Source organism: Protopterus annectens, chromosome 5.part1 (assembly GCF_019279795.1).
Source record: "Protopterus annectens isolate FY-2018-M chromosome 5.part1, PAN1.0, whole genome shotgun sequence".
NCBI classification, from domain to species: Eukaryota; Metazoa; Chordata; order Ceratodontiformes; family Protopteridae; genus Protopterus; species Protopterus annectens.
The window spans coordinates 572879879-572903785 of NC_056736.1; positions in this window are offsets into that span (position 1 = coordinate 572879879).

Sequence of the window (23907 nt, forward strand, 5' to 3'; positions counted from 1 at the left end):
TGTGTGTGTGTGTGTGTGTGTGTGTGTGTGTGTGTGTGTGTGTGTGTGTGTGTGTAAGTGCCATGAGTACTCTTATGGGCCAATGTTAATGTAATGTGTGCGGGTATGTGTTTGCCCTAGGTTTCTAGTTTATGTGTGTGTGTCTGCATGCACACAGTTCTACCATGTGGCTGCCATATACAGGGATTTGTGAGACAGCTACAGACTGTACCTGGCAGGCTTTACAGATCACCGTCTCTGGCCATGGATATGGAACCTGTGCCTGGCAGGGGTGCTACAGACAGTATCAGGTACTAATCCAGATTGGGTACTATCCTCAGAGGTTGACAAATGTCCACTGGATCCAGGTCCCTGCTGGGACTGGCCTGAGCCACATGCACATGGTCTGCTAGGATGGTCTATGGACAGCCCCCCCAACATTGCTGGGGCTGGTACTGGCACTACAGGAGCGGCTGTGACTTGCTGGATGTCCACGGCAACCTCCAGCTGGTGATGTTGCTGGCATACGTCCACATCGACGTTTCAACTGTCCCACACTGTCCTGACACATGGACATGACATTGTGGAGGACATCTAATGTCTCACCCCAACGTCTATCAATGACCTCAGTGTAGTTACGTATGGCACCTGCTAGGTCATGGATACTGTCATTTACAGAGGTGTAATGAGCCCTCTGCCCCCTTAGCCCCTGTCTGGTGTACCGCTCCATTTGTGTCTGTGCCTCCATGACAGCCTGGAACATGCGTGTGGTAGAAAGAGGTGTGGCACATCTGCCAGGGGCATGATGACCAGCAGTGCTCTGACAAGAGCCCCTGAGCATCTGCCTATGTGGTATCATTCCAGACATCTGGCTATGGCTGCTGTGTCCTGATACATGTGCCAGAGATGCTACACTGTCCTGGCCAGTGCCAACCGTACACTGTCCCTCAGCTAAGGGCAATGGTGATGATGGATGCACAGGCAGTATGACTGTGCACATGGATGGGGTGGAGACTTGTGTACTGTCAATCGGTGGCCCAGCAACAAACCCTGACAAACCTGCCTGTGCCTCAACACACCTATCCTCATGATCACTGTCTGTGTCAGTGACATTAGGTTCCCTGCTGTAGTGAACCAGCTCCACCTCACCACCTGCGAGAGGAAAACAGGAAACACACTTTAAGACCTGAACATGACTTCAGACCACATGCACACATGCACACATGCACACATGCACACACGCACACACACAAAACTACACTCCTCCCAAAAGCAGACACACACAACACCAGCAATCGCACAGCATACACAATAGCAGGTGATGGTGGAGTACAGTATCACAAGCAAAACAGTCATATCACACCTGTCAGCATGCAGGACATGTGTTGCAAAACAGCATTCAGTGCAAGTGTAGTCAATCCTTGTTACTAACAGTATACATGGCTTTGATGCATGTGTTTTATTAGGTGATGGCCCTCCCCCTGGAACACAGTGCATACATGGATATAACATTGCTGTGCAGGTATTCATAACCCTGTGATGTACTAGCTATGTGTAGTACTGTGGTTACAATAACTGGATGGGGTATAGTACCATACGCCATCATCATGAAGCATCAGGTGGTCACTCAAGGCTACAAATGTTTGACAAACCAGTACAAATTGTGCTGTGCCGGAACTGTACTACCTTGGCTAAATTCACCATTTCACAACCAGTTGTTACGTGAGTTTGTAAGAAGGCCAATAAGGAGCATTCCCTGACATGAATGTGTAGTGTGTTGCAGAGTGTATAAATGCCCCAGGATACGTCTCTTCCCCTCAAGTATATTCTGTGTAATGTGTGGATGAGATTTTGGATACTGGACTGTGTCTTTACAGAAGGTTTGAGAATCCTTTATGTGCAGCATGTTAAAATGCTCTTTGTATGACATAGATGTGTATGTTATGTGGATGTTGAGTATCAACTGTGCCTATCCAATGGTCACTACAGTCTAGCCACATTTGTTTGAGATGGTCTGGGCAGGAGCAGCCCTAGGTCAACTGGTGCCTTAGGCAAAAGGGCTCCACGGCACCCCCCAACTCATCACCTGGTGCCCCCATCCTGGTCTACCTACACCAAATAAATACTGGAAAAGTGTCCCTGCTAGACCGGCGCCCTAGGCGGCCGCCTAGTTGACCTATGCCTAAGGCCGGCCATGGGTCTGGGTATTGCATGTGTTTGAGGCTGCCATTCACATTAGTGAGATGTGCGTGCTCTTTCACCAAACATGCACAGCATGCATTATGGATAGGTGTGTTACATGTGTACATGGCCTACACCTTAACTATGACATGCACTTTTTACTTCCAATAATAAATGTAGAACACACTCACCAGCATCTGTCCGCTGCCTTGATGTCACCCCAGAGGTACCTACATAGAGATGAGACAGTTTGTCAGTAGCCACAACTGTGGCATTGCTACTGTGTGTTTGCAATCCTACAGTACAACAACAGTTTGCATTCACAGGTCTACAGATTATGTTCCAAATGATCAGTATTGCACAACAACAGGCTCCACATCTTTGAATGACACACTCCACATCTCACATATGCATGATCTACCAATACAGATTCCAGTAGTCTACAGATATGCCATGTTACCTGCATGCTCCATGTGTTCTTGCTGGGTGGCTCCAACCTCCATCATGGTGTATGTCTGCTGCTGTTGTTGGGCAGGTGCCACCAGGCTCATGAGTAGCTCCTCCACTCTGGTGAGGGGGGGGTGGATGCTAACACCACCCCCTGTTGCAAGCTGTTCCATACGCACATCAACTGCACGCTGACGGACATGTCGGAGAATATCACTGCAGTGGTGGCGTACCTGCTCATATGTGCAGTTATGCAGGCCTACCTCATTGACCCTGCAGACAAGATCTTGCCACATTGCAGTACGCTCCTGCTGGTCCTGGCTGGTTCATGAAAAGAGTACACGGTAGTGCTGAATCATGACGCTAGTGATGATATCATCTTCAGCCCTCCTGTAGCTTGGGTTCCTGTGGTGGGCCATGATCCCTGGAAGACATAAATACAAAAATATGTCTGAGCAAGTCATATGGCTCATTTAACATTATACAGTACAGATATCACTGAACTGATATATATATATATATATATATATATATATATATATATATATATATATATATATATATATATATATATTTACATACATAATACAATATGTTGTACCTGAGCACAGATTACAATAATTACTCACACACATACATCTACATGTTGGAGTACATTTTCTGTAGTGTTGTATGATTGTACTGGATGTTATGTTTGTGAATACATAAATGATATGTATAGCTGAGATGGCTTAGTGGCAAATCACATATGCTGTGATGTGAATGGTTGTGGGTTTTTTCCTAGTAAATGCTTTTTATTTTGTTACTAGCCAAAACAAAGGTCAGGGGCTACAGATGGTATAAGGTACATTTCAGCATTTGCAAGTGGGTTTTCGGAAGGGTAAGCACAGCTTATGGAAGTGTAGAAACCTATAAGCTAACCAAGAGTGAAACACTGTAACTGCCACTTATCACTGCTCACCCCACAACTGCTTGAAAGTGCCTTGCTCACTCTCTATCCAATGAACCCTGCTCTGCACAGCAACAAAATAAAATCACTATATAAGACTATACAAGAGTACCAGGCACACTGTATGCAACACGATGCACCACCTAGCCACAGCAGATATACATCAAGCTGATGTGTAAAGATGTATATCATCCATCACAATCAGTGTAAAGTCCAGTCAATGTATAAATATTATACCACACAACTTGTTAATGCCAAACCCGTGGCCAAAATATGTGCACAATTGGGAATATAGGTCACATACTGCTGTAGTACACTATGAATGTTGCTAGATACACAGTTATATGTATTACCGCACATATGTCAAAGGACATGTTACAGACATTCCCACACACACGTCAGACATAATTACAGGACACAAAGGCATGACAACCCAGATAAGCTTTCAGTGTGTACTAAACAGTACTATGTGTCAGTACTTATACAACCTTAATCTTGAGAAGTGTAATCTGTGATGAATACAGGGACCACACAAAACAGTAGATGCAAGCAATGTGAACATACACCATACTTTGCTGTACAGGCCTAGAGCTTCAATTAGTACTACAGTACACACAGGATTTGCATTCAACATCGGTACCAATCAATAATCATACATGTAGTGCTTTAGCCTCCAATGACACACCCTAGTTAAAACCAAGGGACTTAATCACAATGTATGCAATAGCACTTGTTCTGCCTAGCACAGAATACATAGCTTTTGCTAGGATCAAAGCAAGGACCCAGAATACCATAACATAAATAGTTTCCCAGTAAGCTATCCCACAGATACATATCTTTGACGTATTCACAAACATATTGACCATCACAGTCAGTCAACAGTACAGAGAATCTATTGCAACAAGTAGATGTAGGTGTGTATGCGTATATATCAAAAAAAAAAAAAAAAAATATATATATATATATATATATATATATATATATATATATATATATATACATACACATATACACATCCATTTGTCTACATATACACATACATATATATATATATATATATATATATATATATATATATATATATATATATATATATATATATATATACATTTCACCTTTCATAGTGAGAATATCAATTATACAAAGGATGTAAGGTGTACAGTAATGTAATAACATTGCACAGTCTTGGGATAAATGCATTGAAAGTGTTCACAGCCCAGGTAGTTTAGCAGGCCTTACTGGCTTCAACATTGCAAACTGAATGAACCACCCACAGTGTTTAACCACCACATGTCATATACCAGTACTGTATGATGTCTTGTTTGTCACACACTAAAACCTACATACAAATATGCACATATTAACCTTCACCAACATATATATCCCCCCTTCACAAACAGTTGCAATATGTCCCCTGCTCTATGCACATATACAGATGTGAATATATATGCCACATATATATTTCTCTGTATGTGTGTAGCATACACACACATGGTCCACACTGTTGTAAGTATATGGACCTCACAGCTGAACTGTTGGGCCTTGCTGCAACACAAACAGGTGTCACATATGACCACAGACTAACATTGGGGGGTATATATGGCAACAGATGCTAGATAAGCATACTAGACTGCTACAGCACTTGTCAGTGCTAAGCTACACTTTAATATGACTATCATGCATGCATTGTTCTGTCACACCCATGTTTATAAAAAGTCAGCGCTAATCCCCCCAACAGTCATTGGCCACACTACTGTACAGAACACAGATAACATGGATCAGATTTTTGACATTTAATGGTGAGCTACACATTTTATAGGTATGTCCCACTACCCACAGGTACACACAGTATTGTCCATAGCAGTAGTTAAGCAGAACATCTGTGCAGAAGGATGTACTGCTGTCACATATGAATGTTTCACATTATGTAGACTTCTTCAATAACATCTACTACATGCCAGTAAATACATATGTGACACATACCTTTCCTTTGTATAATTTGGCAATATTTCTTTTTCATTTTCTCTTTCTCTCTCTGTCTCTCTCTCTCTCTGTCAGTCTCTGCAATAGAGTGATTGAGTTTGATGGTATAGATTGCAGCCTGCTTTTGTAGGAATTGCACATGAGTATGTGATGGCCTCTGCACCAATTAGTTCCCATCATTTGCTAATCGCATGCAGCCTGCTGTGTAGTAATTGAAGTAATCACTGTCATAGCAACCCAGTACTATAAATTGCTGACTCATGTAGGCGTGGCCCTTTCAGCTTTCCAAGATGGAGATCATCCTTGTTTGGTGTGGACATCATGGTTTAAGACAGAAGGTTGGTATAGTTCTTATATCAGAAGCCAGGGGTGTAGCCAGAGATTTACATTTTGTACTCAGACCTATTGTTGCTGCTTCCAGTACCCACTTGTCAGTGTTGAAATGTACTCAGCCCTCAAAATGCTACCCCAAGATACATGGAAAAATGTACTTTCTTTTCAACTGTTACAATTAACTGCCATACAAAGCTAGTTATAGAGATGTATTCCTTTGGCACAAGAATTTTTTGTGAACTGCTATACTGTGAATATTCATTTACACAGTTCTAAACATTCTGTGCTTTTTTAATGTTGACATTAGCATGAGCTGCTCAGAAAAACTGGACACATTTCAGTACAGTGAGTATGCTTACCTACATCCTTGGTAGACCCTGCACACACAGGTATAGGGTTGCAGAAGTAAAGAGAGTGTAAGTAGTATTATGTGGATTTGATCTTGCTGGACTTACAGGGTTGCTGTGTACATGTTAGTTTATCAAGGCATGTAGTCTGTCTGCATAACTCCCAACTGTGGACCTATCCAGATGACAGCCAGAGAATAGCCTGTTATTTTTTGTCTGTGCACCACACAGGTCTTTTCAGCAATAGAGCAATGGCATTCTTACAGTTGGTTGCTACCAGTACATACAGTGTGTAACAGCAGAAAGTCTAATATGCCTCTGTGTTTCTGTCTCTGCCAGACCTCTCAACCAATCAGGTGCATATCTGAACAGAATCAGGGAAAAGTCAAGAAAAACTCAGGGACACCTTTAAAATATTAGTGCCATTAAGTTGAAACATTGAGAAAATCAGAGCATATGAATGAATACACCTTTTCTGACATAAAAGAGGTGTATAACTCTTAATTATTGCCATTATTCATTAAGTGTAATTCACCACCTTTCTGCAGGGATTCAGAGGGACAGAGCTAAAATTTGGGTCAAAATCAGGGACGTCACTGAAAATTAGGGACAGTTGAGAGGTATGGCCTCTGCCCTAAACAGATATGCCAGTATTTGTCCTGCTGTGATACTGTGTGGGGGTGCAAGGTGATGGTGTAACATTATTTTCTGCAAGAATGGCTGCTTCTCTTATCACAGTCATGTAATGTAATCCCACAACAACTGTTGGTCAACATCCACAGAACAAAGTTGTGTGGTTTGGTATTCCTAATTGTCCTTTACATTCACTCATTCTGATGCATGATATAATTAATTAAGCACCAACTTGATGTATATCTACTGTGGCTTAGTGGTACTTCATGTTGTGTAGTGTGTGCAAGGCCCGGGGTTCGAGACTTATAGAGGTGTTTTATTTTGTTCCTGAGCAGAACAAGGGCCCTCGCTTACAGAGTGACTAAGGCACTTTTAAGCAGTTGTAAGTGGGTTTGCGTGGGTTTGCGCAATGCTGCGCATTGCTTATCCAAGTGCAAACTCGCACAAACCTGCTAACTGCTGCTTAATAGTGCTTACTCCCACTCACCCCCGCGCTAATTTCTTTGAAAGAAAAGAAAAATGGGGAGATAGGAAAGTGGTGAAAAATGGGTACAAAGAGGAAAAGACAGTATGGAAAATAGCTTGGGATGTGCAGGACAGGTGTAGGGAAGGTCCATAGCTGCCCATTTCTTCAACAGCAACAGCTGTGCATATGCAATCAATTTGGAGGTAGATATGAACCATTCAACCCCTGAGAGAGGTGTAAGGACAACAAAGTATGTTGTAATGCCAATTAAATAACATTTCATGTGTCCAGTGGACATGTGTGCAAAATGGGCAACTATGCATGGGGCATTTTTTTTTGGGAGCAGATTGCCCTTTTTTTCAGGTGAGAGTGGAATGTGGGGTAGGGGAAGTAGGTGTATTTGGGGAGGTAGGTTGGGGAGGTAAACAGACAAGACAAACACGATGCATACAGGGGTAGTATATGACACATGTGGTGGGTGAACACCTTTGACGAGGAGGGATGTTTGGAAATTGCAAGCCCATGAGCCCCCAGATGGAAACAGTGGGACTGAGGTCCCCACCCAAGTGCAGTCACCACTGCACTTTCATGGCCCAGAAGGTGGCTGTGCTGGGGGCTGTGTAGGAGGGGCAGGCTGACCCTGGAGTTGCGCCACTTGGGCCTCAAGCTGGTGTAGAGGTTCTGCAACAGAACGTTCAATCTCTCTACGAACCACAGCCCGGACCGTACAAAGGGTGATAGGTGCCTCTCCGCCCACGCTTGCATGGTGGAGCCGAGCCCCATCCCCTGCAGTGCTTCCACCTGAAGGTAGCACAGGGCCAATGGAGGAGGAGGTGCCAGGCTGGGCACCAGATCTGCTGGTGCCAGGTGCCATGGCCAGCTGAGGTGGGACAGGTGGGTCCGCTGGGATCGACCTTCCCATACAAACTATGTTTTGGAGAGTTTAATAAAGATATGGGTTAGTAACAGTCAACAGCATTGCCAATTAGTTATAACAGCATGCAGAAGTATTCCCATTAACCCAACACACCAGATTGTCAACAGTTGAAAAGCAAGCATGACACATGCATATATAGAACAATAGTGGACATTACAACAGCATGCAGGTTTAATTGATGGCAACAGGCCACCAATATTGTGGTATTTTAACAGGGCACATGCATAGAAATAAATGCAAATATTTATAAACCAATAGGACATATGTCCCAACAAATGTTTTGAGATTAGACATACCGATTAAGGTGTGGAATTGCATTTTTATGCACATACAGTAGGGTGGGAAAAGATAGCTCAATTAACAAGTTATATATCCTTTTAGTTTTCACTACATTCCTATTAACTGGAGTTATATGTCCCTTGCATGTATTATTACACTACTCAATGTCCTTATATTGTGCAATTGGATTTTGCTAGATCATTATATACATGAGCTGTATCTTACACAAAAACTGTCCAAGATGCAGATGTTACTGCAACATATTTTGAGAGTTGCTCACACACACTACTGCTAAGATGGTACACTGACAGCTCTACTTTCATATAATTATCTAGATATGTTCAGGTGAAAGCATCAGTTATATGTTAACAGCTCCCTACATTTCTGGCAGCACACTGACATTTCTGGGGACACAATACCAAACTACTCATGTGCCAGATTAACCTGTACATGCTGGGCATGAACCAATAGTTGAGGGCTGTAAATATGCATAAAAGCTACTGGCACTCCCTTCATCCACATTATATGGGCCTACCCAAGTGTGGGTTGACACTGCTTAATACAACACTACTATTTGTAGAATGCAACAGTCCAACAACATATCAAAGAAAATGACACAGACGCACTCCAGGAATTATACATTTATTAAAGGAGTATTACACCTTTATTTATTCGGTTAAAACACTTTTTGAAGCCTGTCTCATTTATTTTATATAACAGTACATGCAGAATAATTACTAACCTGCCTCATGACACAGCCTTTGCAGCCTATCTTCATGGGCTTGCAGATTCATAGCCCACTCACCTGCAGCTGTGAAGTAAATGCAGTGATATTGAGACATATCTATCCATAGTATAGACAAGAATGGCAAATCTTAACTACTTAATACAATGGCTATTAACTCAGTACTGGGGCATTAGGCATCATATGGGATTCCTGGATCCATCGGTCCAGTTCATCCCCCCTATGCCACTTCAGGTCGGAATAATGGTGCCTGACCTGCTCACCAGTCTGAGGAACACCAGTGGCACTGGTGAGATCATGGGCAAGACTGTTCCAAGCCTGCATTTTATATTGAGTACCCTGGTACTGGCCCTGCAGGAGTCTTTCCTCATGTTTGTGGACGAGGAGCCAAATTATAATTTTGGACTCCTGAATGCCCCAGCGTTGTGCTCTAAATTGAGTGCCTTCACCAACACCAGCCATGCTGGCTGCAGAAAGAAGCTACAACCAGTTATAGCAAGTATTCCTGCCTGTGGAGCTTAAATATGCCTCATTTCCCGCACTTATTTGTGATTTGCCAGTTTTGGAAAAGCTCAGCTGTGGGCATGCCTGCTTAGCTGATACTGGCATTGTTTAAAATTCCTTTGATAGATATGTGTCTGTTGAAAGTGCATGCTTGTGAAATGCTGTCATGGCTTAGTGGTTAAGTACTATGACTATAGTGCACAGTATCCTGAGTTTGAGCCCTGTCACTGCTTTTTATTTTCCTGCTGGGCAGACCTGGCTGGTTAAGGAACAATAAAGCAGGTGTGAGTGTGTTTACCTGACTTTGCTCGACTTTGCCCAATGTTGCCCGATGTTGCACTTTTTAGCGCGGTGCACAGCTACATGCAATTGTATTTAAATATGCTCAATACTGGTAAAATGTGCTTAGAAGTGCTTTATATTGCTTAAAATAGGGTACCCATGCCTCAGAATGCATAAACATTTCACATATATATATATATATATATATATATATATATATATATATATATATATATATATAAAATTCGTGCACTACTACATTTAACATTTCAGTGCTTTCTACAAAACTTATACATAAAAAATGTCAGGAAATATTTTTGTATACAGATTTCCCACAGAAAATGGAACGTGCAGTAGTGGGACTCGAACCGGGAATGCATCCTCTTTGTGTGAAAAAATTTATTTTTTATTTTGTAAGTTGTTTAACATATGGGGGAGTGTAGTGTTACATTGTACACATATGAGCGGACTCGCTCATGTAAATAGAAGTTGCGGCATTTCTTCATTGCAGGGGTGTGGATTTTTGGACTGCTCAGCAGTCCGACATGCCCCCCAAACTCGTCCACGATCCGTGTAAGCTTTAGAGTTGAGGCAGCGCGTCCTCACTAATATGTATGGCACTCTGCCATCATACTCTGACACTGGCGCTTCCGTGCAAGACTAATCTAGTCTTTCACGGAAGATTAGTAAATCCGGGGGTAAGTGTTTTTCTGTGTTGATGTCAGAACTATTCTACTGTATTATTTTAAGCATTTTCCTGTGATCTCTGAAATATTGACTAGCGCTGTGTAGTAAGAAGTATTGTCTTGTGTTTTTATTATTTATTATTAAATATTTTTAAACCTTTCAACTGTGGCTGTTTTGTGTAGAGATAATTTAAGCTCTAGAGTACACTGTATGTATATAGTGATACTGTCCAAGTCACTCCAATAAGCTTTGCTGTTTAGTCACACTTACCATTTGGATAATAATATTGCACAGTAATAACTGAACACCCTTTGTTAAGGGCCTTTTTAGTAGCTGATAAATATTAGTGGGTGGTGGCAAGTGGTACTACCGTATAGTATTAGTAAAAGGGGCACAGCTGAAGAATCTGTGACAGCCTTCCCCAGGAGTGTCTGTGTGGTTCTATATAACTCTTATCTCAAAGTGTGTATGTGTGTGTGTGTGTGTGTGTGTGTGTGTGTGTGTGTGTGTGTGTGTGTGTGTGTGTGTGTGTGTGTGTGTGTCAGCTACTTGGGCAGGGGCATGAAGCACTGGTTGGACAGAGGGTGCTGGAGGTTTTAGCTTGCCCACTAGGCTGAGATCTAGAGCCTACAGCTGTGCCGGTGGGGAGTCTTACTGGGGACCTGGAGAGAAAGGGAGAAACCAGCCCCAGACTGACTGTGATCTCTGTGTGATCTTAAGGAAAATTGTACTTTACTGTGTATGTATTTATTATCCTTTCCCTGTATGGACACCCCTCACTGGTGTAAGTGGTGAGGATGGAGGCTCTTTGATTGCTGGGCCCGTGCATGGGCATCACATATTAATTGTTTGGCAGTGGTGGAATATCCACACCACATATTAATTGGTTGGAAAATACTAACTGGCTTGTAGTGATGTGGGTAGAGTGAATTCTTATAGCTTGTGTACAGTGATCACTGAAGGTGTATTTGTATTCTAAATCAGCCACACAGTAAATACTCAGAGTTCAGATCACAATTGTTTTATTTCTTTTGTTAGCTTAGTTAGTCAGGGAGAGCAGGCAGCATGTCAGCAGAGGAGTACGGAAAGCTGAAAAGGAGCCAGCTGGCTGAGATGTGCCAGGCTAAGGGACTGGTGCATGGAAACCTGACTAAGGCAGACACAATTGCAGCTTTGGTCACAGCTGCATCAGAAAACAGCAACCAGGAGGATGATCAGACTGGCAGTGGAGATGTACCGCACTCAGAGAATAGACAGCTCAAACATTCTGCAGAAGACTTAAAAATCCATGTGGAGCTAAAGAGACTTGAGTTGGAGGCCAAGAGTGTGGAAATAGAGGCAGCAGAGAGACTGAGGCATCTAGAGAGTGAGGACAATAAGAAACTGTGACATTTGCAGGCTGAGGAGAATGAGAAACTGCTACGCCTAGATGCTGAGGAAAAGGAGCAGCAGAGGCAGCATGAAAAGGAGAAGATGAGAGGGTGGAGCCTAGATGGCCATCTGAGAGCAGTGAATTATGAGAGCTCCATAAACTAGTATAATAATATAGGAAAATGTTATTATTTTCAGTTTAAAACATCAAGAATCTATAGATAAACTACTAAACTACATAAGTATCAATTTTGGTGGAGATATACAAAAATTTTCCTGTCAAGTAACTTGGAGATATATTGAGTCACTGAATATGAACAACTCAAGGAATTCTCATCCAGATGCTGCTTTGAAAGACGAACTGCAATTGATGACATCTGCCTTAGAGGAACTATCTTTGAAGATAGATTGCTTTAAAAATGATTTAGAAAACCTCAAATTAAATTCTCAAAAACAGACTGATACTCTTAAGGAGCTATTACAGCAACACCGTACAAAAATAACAAATATAGACACTTCTCTAAATGACACTGAAGTGAGACTCAGAGAGGAAGAATTCCAAAAAGAATTTCTGCTTAAATAGAATACATGGCTGCTTAACAAAATAGATCACTTAGAAAACAGGGAAAGGAGAAACAACATACGGATCTTTGGTCTGCCTGAAAATACTGAAGGTGAAGACATTATTCATAGGTTCAGAGGTAGGTACTAGGCTATCGGCCCAAAGGCCTAAGTAAGCCTAACCAACAAGGTTCCCTGGCTTACACCACCCAAGAAAGTTATTTTCCTGTACCCCTGTTGAGCAGAGCCATAGAAGTGATCCTCGGGATGTACTTCCTATTTCCCATCCACTCATCAAGTTTTTTCTTGAAGAGTGTTAATGAGGAACTTTGCTTGACATAGATGGATAGCTTGCTCCAGAGTATGGGAAGTCTCTGGGAGAGGAATCTATCCCTCCAGCATGTCCTGTTTATTGTGGTGATAAGGTTTAGGTCCCTAGAGCATATAGCTCGGAGGGTTTGGGATTTCTTTAGGTGTAGCATGTCCAACAGCTCTGGGTTTGACATAGCTTTATATGTTAGGCAAAGATCACCTCAGAGTAGGTGATATGTTATGGAGTAAAGCTGGAGTTTTTTGAGGCGGTCAGTGTAGGGCATTTTTTGAGGCCATTAATCCTCTTGTGAGTTATTTCTGTGGCCTTTCCAGCTGCTGCAGATGTCTTGTGAGGTACATTTCAAAAGGGGAGTTGTACTCTATAATGGTCTAATGAGTGTCGAGTAAGGGGAACAATGACCTCTTTTTTCCTGGATGAAAACCCTTTTGTGATGAGGTGTGCCACATAGAAGGATTTCCTGACTACTGTGGCGATGTGATTATCAAAGGAGAGACTACTGTCCACCTGGGTCCCAAGGTCTCTTATCACACATTCGGCATTAAGTAGACTGCCGCATATGTGATAGTTCATGGGTACAGAGTCTTTACCAAAGGGGATGACAATGCACTTTTTGGCATTGAGCTTGAGGCCATGGCTCTGACACCAGGCATCTGTCTCAGTGCGGCCCTTCTGTAGGATGTCCACATCATTTGGGGACTCGACTATGGCTCCTAGTTTGCAGTCATCTATGAACTTCGTTAACCAAAGGCCTTCTGTGTTAGCCTGTACTTCAGAGAAATAGATACCAAACAGGAGAGGTCCCAGGACTGAACCCTGTGGTACTCCACTTTTCACTGGTTTGAAGTCAGATTTGGAGTCTGCAACTTTTACAGTGTGGGTTCTGTCAGTGAGCCAGTTGGCAACCCATCTTGTGACATAGGGATTTATTCCTAGTTTAGTGAGTTTAGCTATAATTCCAGAATGGGGGATGGTGCTGAAAGCCTTGGCGAGGTCAAGATAGGCTGCGTGTACTACCTTACCCTCGTCTACGACTTTGGTGACTGCCTCAAAGAAGTTGATCAGGTTCAGGAGGTATGATCTGCCTTTCACAAACCCAAACTGGGTAGGGTCCAGAGTTTGGAGGTTACCAATGTCTTTGTTTATGAGTTCTATCCATGGCCTTACAGACCAGGCTTGTCAGGCTAATAGGGCGATAGTTCCCAGGATAAGTGGTGGCACCCCCTTTGTGGAATGGGATAACTGTTGCTGTGTGCCATTCAGTGGGCACAAAGCCTGATGTCAGGCTATGACTGAATATGATGCTTAGGTGGAGAGCCAGCTCCTTCTGAAGTTCGTGTAAAACGCAGCCTAGGATGTTGTCCGGTCCCATGGATACTGTGTTTTTGGCTTTAGAGAGTGCAGCTTTTACCTGCGTAGTTGCAATTACAGGGACTCTGCATTCTTCCTGTATAAATATGGGCCCTTTAGGGGGTGAGAGGGGGGTAAAGTTAGCACTGAACCTATCTGCCAGGATGTTGGCAATATCAGTTGGTTCTGTAATTTTTGTGCCGTTGTGCTGTAACTTAGAGCAGATCTGGGTGTTGCCATTGAGATTCTTAGCTATAGAATGCCTTGTGGTTGTCCCTAGAATCAGTGGCAATTTTGTTTTCGTAGCTAGCTTTGGAGGATCTTATAAGGGATCTTAGCTTCTTACTGTGGCTGACCAGGGAGGTCCTCCAATCATGGGATTTTACTCTGTTTTGCAACAGTTTCTTCCTTCTGTTGTAGAGTTTGTTTATGGCAGGAGACCACCAGATTGGCTTCCTTTTTTTGGAGGATAGCATCTTGGTTCTGTATGGGATAGCATGATCCATGCACTCATGTAAGTGCTTATAGAGTGCATTTATGTAGGATTCAGCAGTCGTAACTGTATTGTCCATCTGCATGGGTGTCATGACGTTCACCACTTCTGTCTTAAGAAGCATGAAGTTGGCTTTGGGGAAATTTTTTACCATGGTTTCCTTAATGGGGTTGGGGGCGGGATGTTGATATCTAGGGTTATTAGCTTATGGCCAGATCTGACCAACCAGGAGTTAACTTCAGGTGTGGAACACCGGTCACTCATGTTGGTAATGACTAGGTCTAGGATACTGTTGCCCCTGGTGGGGGTGTGGATAAGCTGATCCAAGGCATTGGAATTTATGAATTCCAGAAAGCATTGAGCGAAAGGGTTTGTACATGAGTAGTTTTCCCAGTTAATGGTGGGGTAGTTGAAATCGCACATTATTAGGGTGTTTGGTTGAACCCTAATATTTTCCAGTATATCAAGAAAAAAGAAGTGGTAATCCCGGGGCATGGTGGGGGATCTGTAGTAAGCTACAGTTTGGATTGCAGTTTTGCCCAGAGTTATTTGCACTTGGATAACCTCAGATGCATTATGCTGAGCAACTAGCCTGGAGGTCTGGCTTTCCTTAATGAATATGGAAACACCTCCACCTTTGGTGTTCTGGTCCAGGTTAGATGGCCGAAAAGTGTGGTATGAGTTATAGCCTGGTAATGCAGGGGTGCTCTCTGGAGCCTTGAACCAGATCTCAGTTACTGCACAGATATCGATGTTCTCCATTTTAAGGAGTGCCTCGAGGAAGTGCATTTTGAGATTTAGACTTCTAGCATTGAGTAGCATTACCCTCAGTTTTTTGCTTGCCTGTTCCTGTTATGGTGATGAATTTGTCATTTGAACCTTACCTAAAAAAGGCACTATAGGGACGGCAAGAGCCTTAGCCAGTATCCGGAATCCCAGGGGTGACAGGTGCAGGCCATCTCTGACAAAGCATCGTGGTCTGTCGCCCATGTCATCCCAGGCAGACAGATACTGGATCCCTTTAGAATGACACCAGAAGCTTAGCCAATTGTTGAAGTCAATCATTTTGTCCTTGTACTGCGGTATCATTCTGGGCGATGGCAGGATGCTACTCAGGGCTTGGGGTCATACCTGCCTGGGCTACAAGATCGGAGAGCTCTTCCATGTCTCTTTTCATAAAGTCCAGTGAGGTACATCTCAGGTTATTCACACCAACATAGACAATGACAGAGTCATATTTGTACTTGTTGTGGAATGACCTGAGTGTGTGGGTTATGTGGAGAAGCCTGGTACCTGACAAGCAGCTGACAGTAACTAATGTGTTGGGTACATTGTTTTTCCTTATGGGCTGTGGTTGAGTGGCACACTGAGTCTGTGGGCTGTGTGTCATTTGGGTTGTGTTGGGGGTGGAGGTTGTTTGCGTTTCTGCTTTGGAGGTCTCTGTTGTTTGAGCAGATTATTATTGAGAGCCTCCACGAATGTTTTTGTGTTTCTATGTGTGGATTTTGGTGGTGTAGGTTTAGTGGGACTATGTGATATCCATACGTCCACACCACCATATCCTGGTATAATTATCTCTGCATACATACATATTACAATTACAGCATTATACCACCAAGTAACCTTAATCAACATGCTATTAAAACCTTCATCCATCTCTATTCTTCTACTACTACTTCTTAAACTTTCCTATCTTCACTACCTCACCCAACCCAGTACCTGCCACCATACACAACTCTATCACATAACCAACCATCTAAATTCCCCTCTCTCACATTCACATTCATCTATCTCACCCCATTTATATCCTATAAAACACCTCCTATCCTTCTCTTACAAAGTATTTACTTCTCAGAAACTCTCCATCCCCATAGCAACCAGAAACCCCTTCTCCATCACAACAGTACCCAATCCTTTTACTAAATTGCTTAATTACCTCTCTAACCATCTCCTTCATCTGGTTACCAGTCTGTTATCAGGTGACATCCATCCCAACCCAGGCCCCTCTACCTCCACCACCACACGCAAGCCTCTATTACTTACTTCATTAAACTCCCAAAGTATAGTCAGCAAAGTCACAACCCTCCATGCCTGGCTCACTCATAATAAACCTGACATCCTATCTATCTCAGAAACATGGCTAAAACCCTATAAAAGACTCTGAAATAATTCCGCCTAACTACTCTATCATTAGAAAAGACAGGTCCCACAAAAAAGGCGGTGGTGTAGCTCTCCTATTTTCTACCTCCTTGCTAATTACTCCCTATAACAAACCTATCCAACACTTTAACAACACTGAATTACTCCTCACTCTCCTTCAAGTCAATAAGCATAAACACATATGTCTTGCATCCCTCTATATCCCCCCAGGGGATAATATTTCCACACTAGAAGATATCCTCTCCTGGCTCTCCAACAACATTAGTAATGAAACCATAATCTTAGGAGATGTAAATATCAACTGGGCCTCCATTCAATCTCCAGCTAACCCCATTAACATCAACCTATATAATTTTTCCCAGCTAATCAACACTGTAACACGTCCATCTAAAAACCTCTCCTGTGGCAGTATTCTAGATTGGATCCTAGTTTCACATCCTCACTATTATTCTGACAGTGGTACTCTTCCCGACCCACTAAGCGATCATATGCCCATCTTCACTCACCGACTCCCCTGTATCTCTTACCACACCCATAATTATATTACTACCCGCAGCCACAAAAATTTTAACCCATCAACCTTTTTAGATTCTCTAAAAGCAATTAACTGGAATAATCTAAGGACATTATCCTTAGAAGACGCAGTAGCCCACTTCAACTCTACATTCTTAAAAATACTAGATTCCCAAGCCCCTTTAAGGACAAAGAGAATAAAAAATAATTCCGCCCCCTGGCTAACCAAAAACACACTAGCAACCATGCGCCATAGAGATAAAGCCCGGACACTTTATCAGAAAGGAATGACCCCTGAATCCAACATTGAATACAGAACCCTTCGAAATAAAGTAAAAAAGCTTATTATCTCTGATAGACAAAATTACTTCATTACATTCCAAAACAATAATAAAACAAATCCACAAAAGTTCTGGAAAGGAATCTCTACCCTCCTTAACCCCAGCAAACCACACACCCCTACCCCTGACCCAAATGCCCCAGATTTAGACTTGGCTACTCAATTTAACTCCTTTTTCATTGAATCTATTAGCAAACTAACTTCCTCATTTCCTACTTCCACCTTACTATCCAATACACCTCCATCCTCTCCTGCCAACAATCCACCCTGCACTTCTGCTCCTTCCTCATTCCCATCTACTTACTCTCTATCCCCCACCTCTTCTCCTACTCTAACTTCCTCATCATCCTTACCATCCTCTAATACTCTCTCTCCCCACTCAGCTCCATTCTCATTAAAACCTATACCCACTTCTACTATTAAGAAACTCCTTCAGAAATTGAAGCCTTGCACTAATGCACCTGATAACATCCCCTCTTACTTCCTAAGCATAGCTGCTGAAGCAATTGCCTATCCCATAAGCATTCTCATCAACCGCTCAATTCTGGAATGTACAGTGCCCCAACTCTGGAAAAAAGCCTTTATCATTCCTCTGCATAAAGGCGGCAATAACTGCAATGTCAACAACTTCCGACCCATTGCTATCCTGTCCCCCATTTCTAAACTTCTAGAAAAGTGTGTCCAACTTCAACTATTACCACATCTTTTAGACAATAACCTTCTAACCCCAACACAACATGGTTTTAGGCCAAATCATAGCACCATGACAGCCCTCCTCTCCTATCTTGAAACTGTAAATAAAGCACGTGATTCTGGCCAAATTGTCTCTACCCTACTACTTGACCTCTCTAAGGCCTTTGACACTATCTCACACAGTCTGCTCTTAACTAAACTTTCCAAACTTAACCTTTCTCCCTCCTCTGTGAACTGGTTCTCCAGCTACTTATCGAATAGATACCAAGCTGTAAAATGGAAAAAGGCCACTTCCTCTTTTCTTAGTACCCCCACCGGAGTTCCCCAAGGCTCCATACTTGGTCCTCTTCTCTTTAACATATTTATAAATGATTTCCATAAATCTATCCCATTCTCAAACATCATCCAATATGCTGACGATTCTACCATTATCTGCTCTGCCACATCTTCCCCCATGCTCCAAAAGCTTACGCAAGAAGCTTTCTCAATTACTGAGAATTGGATGAAAATTAACCACCTAGCTCTCAACGCCTCCAAAACTAAACTTATGGTATTTACCCCCTCTAAAACTACTCCCTTCGATATAGACACATTCTTGATTACTAGTCAAAACAACTCATTTCTAGAACTGGTGTCTGAAACTAAGTTACTTGGTGTCCAAATTGATAACCAGCTTAATTTCAACTCCCATCTACAACTAAATATTAAAAAAAAACACCAAAAACTCGGTATGCTCTACCGTCAAAATCAGTACCTCACAAAGACCACCAAAATCACTCTCTCTTCTTCCTTCCTTATTCCCTCCCTTCTCTATGGAGCACCACTCCTAACTAATCTTCAGTCCTCTCTAAAAAAACAACTTTCCTCTTGCTACAACAAAATCGCCAAGTTCGCTAACAGCCACAGGTCTTCCACCCACCACTGTTCCTCTCTCCAAAAACTAAATTGGCTTGAACTACCAAATCAACTCAACTATACTCAGTTAACCCTAGCCCATAAGCTCATTAACAACCCCTCTCTTTGTCCCTCCCTGTCTTCTGCTTTTAAGATGCACCTACCTGACAGAGTCTTAAGGTCAAACAATCAAAACCTATTAGAAGTACATAAACCTACTCGTCCCCCAGGCAAAAACGTACTATCCTTTAACCTAGCTCGTCTTTGGAACTCACTCCCACCATCCATTCACACCATCTCTAATCATTACATGTTCAAAAAATCCCTTCACATACACCTAAAGTCCCAATGGGAATGCTCTTGCTCCCACCCCTCATAAAAATACGGTAATCTTCATCTTCCATTCATTCTCATGTCATTTGACTATGCCTATATTGCTAATGCTCCCTACAAAATAACTACTCTGTATGACAAAGCAATACCTCCTCTTCAAAGCCCAAACACCTCACATTTATTTTATTTTTTACAAGATTGCATTGTTGGAATGTATCTCAAATTCTAACTCAATGTTTATATTCTCTTTTTACATTTGTATAATTATGATTAGTAATCTATTGTATGTACCTAGTCTGTTTGTTTTTTGGAGCTTTTCTATTGTATGTACCTAGTCTGTTTGTTTGTTTTTGGAGCTTTTCTCCCCAGGACTCCATTGAAAACGGGTTCTTTTAGGCCCAATGGACTATCCTGGTAAACCAACTGCAAATAAATAAATAAATAAATAAAATAAAATGATGAGTGTGGTGTAGTGCAAGTGTTTACCTTCTCCTCTTGCCTGTCAAGTTCAGTCTTGATTGGAGAGAGCTTTACCTCCAGTTTGGCTAGATAAGTGCATCTCTCACAGGTTGTAGTGTTGGGTGGTAGGAGGAGAGGTTTAGCTGTGTACATGAGGCTCTTGTTTGGCATCTACTTCTCTGAAGTACAGGCCAACACTAAGGGACTCTGGCTAACAAAGTTCATGGATGACTGCAAACTGGTAGCCATTATTGAATCCCCAAATGATGTGGATATTCTACAAAAGGGCTTTACAGAAACAGGTGCTTGGTGCCAGAGCCATGGGCTCAAGCTCAATGCCAAGAAATGTATAGTTATCCCCTTTGGGAAAAAATATGTACCCGTGAATTATCACATAGGTGGCAGTACACTAAACACTGAAAGTGTGATAAGAGACTTAGGTACATATGTGGACAGTGGTCTCACCTTCGATAACCACATCGCCACAACAGTCAGGAAATCCTTCTATGTGGCACACCTCATGACTAAGGGCTTTTCATCCAGAAAAAAAGGAGGTCATTGTCCCACTGTACTCATCCCTCATTAGACCTATTACAGAATACAACGCCCTGTTTGGTATGTACCTCACAAGACATCTGCAACAACTTGAAAGGCTGCAGAAATACCTCACTAAAAGAATCACAGTACTAAAGCAGATGCCCTATGCTGACAATCTAAAAAAACTCCAGCTATACTCTGTCACATATCGTCTACTCAGAGGCGATCTCTGCTTAACATACAAGGCCATGTCAAACCCAGAGCTGTTGGACATGCTACACTTAAAGAAATCCCAATCCTTCAGAGCCACATGCTCCAGGGATCTAAACCTTGTTATCACAATGAACAAAGCATGTTGGAGGGATAGGTTACTGACCCAGAGACTACCCAGAAGCTGGAATAGACTGCCCATACATGTCAAGCACAGCACCTCTTTGGCCCTCTGCAAAAGGAATCTTGACGATTGTATGGGAGATAGGAAATTCACCCTGGGATCACATCAGTCGCCCTGCTAGACAGGGGTCCAGGGAAGTAAATATGGTGGGAAGAAATAGCCAGGGAATTGTTATGGCTAGGCTTGTGTAGGCCTTAGGGCCGATAGCCTAGTACCACCCTATGAACCTATGAATTGCTACATTGCTCCAAGATGCCCAGATTCATCAAATAGACAGGAGAGAACGCTGGGAGCTGACCCTTGGATATGCCTGAATAAAAAACTATTTTCCTCTAGACAAGTGAGGAAAGTGAGTACAAGAGCTGTTTTTCTCTAAGCAAGTGAGGAAAGTAAGTACAAAAACTGTTTTCCTCTAGGTAATGAGAAAGGGTGAGTGCTGTAGTAATTTGTAACTTATTTAGTGCTTACAACAAGTTCTGAACAAGTGCTGAGCACGAATAAGCAAATTCAAGTGCTAAAACTAAGAATCTGTATCTGAACTAGACTAGTTACAGGAAAGAAACAAGTGCAATTGTGGGCTTTTAAATCAGAAAGTTGAGAGAGGTGGAAAAATTGCCCAAACGGCCAATAACTACAATTTCTGGGCCAGAAACCACTCCTTATGTGGTAGCTAGGTTACCTAGTGCTTACCACTTCCACTGATAAGCTAGCAGGCTTCCCTCTGACACAGAAAGGCTTGAGGGCCTCAGAAGCTTACAAACAGTCCTGGATACAGCAAATCTGTATCTGGAATAGACTAGTTACAGGAAGGGGGGGAACAAGTGCAAATCCAGGCTTTTAAATCAGGAAGTTGAGAGAGATGGAAACACTGCCAAAACGGACAGTAACTACAATTTCTGGGCCAGAAACCACTCCTTAGGTGCATAGGTTCATAGGTTGGTACTAGACTATCGGCCGTAGGGCCTATACAAGCCTAGCCATAACAATTCCCTGGATATTTCTTCCCACAATATTTACTTCTCTGGACCCATCTAGCAGGCAACTGACATGATCCCGGGGTGAATTTCCTATCTCCCATCCAATCATCAACGCTCCTTTTGAAGAGGGCCAAGGAGGCACTCTGCTTGATATGTATGGGCGGTCTATTCCAGAGTATGGGGAGTCTCTGGGTCAGGAATCTATCCCTCCAGCATGTTTTGTTCATTGTGATGACAACTTTTAGATCCCTGGAGCTTGTGGCTCTGAGTGATTGGGATTTCTTTAAGTGGAACATGTCCAACAGCTCAGGGTTTGACCTGGCCTTGTATGTTAAGCAAAGATCACCTCTGCGTAGATGATATGCCACAGAGTATAGCTGGAGTTTTTTTTAGATGGTCAGCATATGGCATCTGCTTTAGGCCTGTGATTCTTTTAGTGAGGTATTTTTGTGGCCTTTCCAGCTATTGCAGATGCCTTGGGAGGTACATACCAAACGGGGCATTATACTCTATAACGGGTCTAGTGAGGGATGAGTACAGTGGGACAATGACCTCATTTTTCTGGATGAAAAGCCCTTAGTGATGCGGTGTGCCACATAGAAGGATTTCCTGACTGTTGTGGCAATGTGGTATGGAAAGTGAGACGACTGTCCACCTGTGTCCCAAAGTCTCTCATCACACTTTCGATGTTTAGTGTACTGCCACCTATGTGGTAATTCATGGATACATGTTTTTTTCCAAAGGGGATAACTATACATTTCTTGGCATTAAGCTTGAGCCCATGGCAGTGGCACTAGACATCTGTTTCTGTAAGGCCCTTTTGTAGAATAGCCACATCATTTGGGGATTCAATAATGGCTCCCAGTTTGCAGTCATCTGTGAACTTTGTTAGCCAGAGTCCCTTAGTGTTGGCCTGTACTTCAGAGAAGTAGATGCCAAACAAGAGTGGTCCCAGGACTGAACACTGAGGTACTCCACTTGTCACTTGTTTGGAGCTGGATTTGGAGTCGGCTACTTTTACAGTCTGGGTTCTGTCATTAAGCCAGTTGGCAACCCATCGAGTGACATAGGGATTTATGCCCAGCTTAGTAAGTTTATCTATGATTCCACAGTGGGGGATGGTGTCGAAGGCCTTGGCAAGGTCCAGATAGGCTGTGTGGACCGCCTTACCCTTGTCCACAGCTCTGGAGACTGATTCGAAGAAGTCAGTCAGGTTCAGGAGACAAGATAAGCCCTTCACAAACCCAAACTGGGTGGGGCCAGTGTTTGAAGGTTGCCAATGTCTTTGTTTATAAGTTCCATGATAATGCGTTCCATGCCCTTCCAGATCAGGCTCATCAGACTGATGAGATGGTAGCTCTCGGGATCCAGGGTGGATCCCCCTTGTGGAGTGGGATAACTGTGGCTGTGCGCCACTCAGTGGGTATGAAGTCTGAGGTGAGCTATGATTAAACATGACACTTAGATGAGGTGCCAGTTCATTTTGTAGTTCATGTAATACACAGCCTGGGATGTCATCTGGTCCCATGGATGCTGTATTCTTAACTTTGGAGAGTGCATTTTCTACCTGTGTGGCCGTGATTACCTGAATTTGGCAATCTTTTGGTATTTTGATGGGTCCTTTAGGGGGTGAGAGGGATGAAGTTGGCACTAAATCGATCTGCCAGGATATTGGCAATATCCTTGGGATCAGTATATTTAATGTCATTCTGTTGAAGCTCAAAGCAGATCTGAGCATTGCCATTTAGA